The sequence below is a fragment of the Amphiura filiformis genome, chromosome 2 (assembly GCF_039555335.1).
Source record: "Amphiura filiformis chromosome 2, Afil_fr2py, whole genome shotgun sequence".
NCBI lineage: Eukaryota > Metazoa > Echinodermata > Ophiuroidea > Amphilepidida > Amphiuridae > Amphiura > Amphiura filiformis.
This window is the reverse complement of record NC_092629.1, coordinates 54827551-54829332: the sequence shown is the minus strand read 5'-3', so window position 1 is coordinate 54829332 and position 1782 is coordinate 54827551. Positions and strand designations below refer to the sequence as shown.

Here is a 1782-nt window from a genome sequence, read left to right as displayed (position 1 = left end):
TGTGAGGTCTGTTGATCTTGCAGACCACTCCACACCATGACCCATCCCAACCACCCTGTTTGCTATCCGGGGACAGAGTGAAAAACAGGTACATTTCTTTAAAAGGGCATACAAAAGGTGTGACCCGATTGAAATAATTGTGTTGGTTTATAAAAGCTAACGATTAAAGGTTTCTTAATATACCAATATACAGGGTAAAGAAGAATTACGCATCGCACACTAACACACTAACACAATTAAACATGAAATGACAAATGTAAACTTGACAGACATAGGCAGATATACCAGAGTAAAAACTCCGGACATACCTGCCTTTGCGGGGACTTGAACCCCAGACCTCTCGCTTGCGAGGCGAATGCTCTAACCACTGAGCTACACAGACTGTCCTTGATAAACATGACTCAAGTCTGGTACTTCTGGATATAAGCATTCATGATAAACAGTACAAACAACACGTTTGTATTTGACCAGTTTTTCAGAAATTAGGGTTCTGTTTATTTTAGGACACCCTGTATGGACATGTATTGGCCCGTTTCACACGGGTTACTGCTCGACAATCAATCTAAAAGGCCAATAATGTATGTTGATGGTAGTGGTTATGATTGTCTTTATAAACCTCTAATAACTATGCACTTAAGTACACCGTAGCCAAGATGCACCAAAATGTTTATTATTATATAATCAAATACTAATAATTATTGCAATAATGATTTATTGACAGATGGACTAATGGGCGCTATTGGAACACCCGGAAAGGTGGGCCCACAGGGATTGAGAGGATTACAGGGCCCTCATGGGTCTCCGGTCAACATGTCCCTCTACTGCTGATATGGTTTATAATGGTCAGTGTAAATATTTATTTATTTATTTATTTATTTAATGACATCTTTAACGAGGGTAAACCCTGATCAGTGCAAGCATTGCTTTCCACAGGGGCCCTCGATACAATAAAACATAAACAAATGATTTACAAGGAAATAAATGTAAAATACACTTAGAAAGTCATTGCACCAATAATTAAGAAATAAAGGGTAATGCACGAAAATAATGTGTCCGAGGCAGTAAAAACGTAAATAACCCATTATTTAAACGTTTTTACTGCCGAGGACACATTATTGCGTGTAAAGGATAATGCTGCACCCTTTATTTCTATTCTATTACCACAAAATAGTGTGATTTAAAGAGAAAATATCAAATTTTTTGCCCAAATATTTCAAGTTGTTTACCTCAAGGTGAAGCGCATACGCGTAGCCAAAGCGTATGCACATTCCAATAACACAACCTAACATTCCATTCTCCCCTATAAGCAGGTATGCACATACAATAACACACCCCTGACATTCCATTCTCCCCTACATAAGCAGGTGTGCTGTGCGCTCTGCTGTGCGCTGTGATGATAGAAGAACATAAAGTTCGTTGCTCTTGACACTTTATCGCTAATTTATGGTCTGTCACGTGACGCGTTTCAACAAATCACGGTGCGCGATTTCGAATAATGGGTCGTGGGGGTAATAGAATACAAGATATAAAACAAATAAATATTATAAAATTACAAACTACATAATATATACAGAGTAATACTAGGCATGTCACCTCAAAAATAATCGCAGCAGAAACACGTTATTTAATGTTCCTACATTATTGAGTTTTATTAAAGCATCAAAAATCAAAAAACAGAATTGAAATCGGTCAATACATTGTGATGTAATGTCAATTTAAAGATGCTCGTAGATGGAATGAAATCCTGCCACAAATGGCTGTAATGACAAAATTGGCACATTT

General features: G+C 37.4%; 1 non-coding gene across 1 annotated transcript; it reads right to left on the bottom strand.

Annotated features, from left to right (window-relative positions):
* Positions 1 to 309: 309 nt before the first annotated feature.
* Trnaa-cgc (transfer RNA alanine (anticodon CGC)) lies at positions 310 to 382 on the bottom strand. The gene has a single exon. It is a non-coding gene; the product is annotated as a tRNA-Ala (tRNA).
* Between the last annotated feature and the right edge of the window lie 1400 nt (positions 383 to 1782).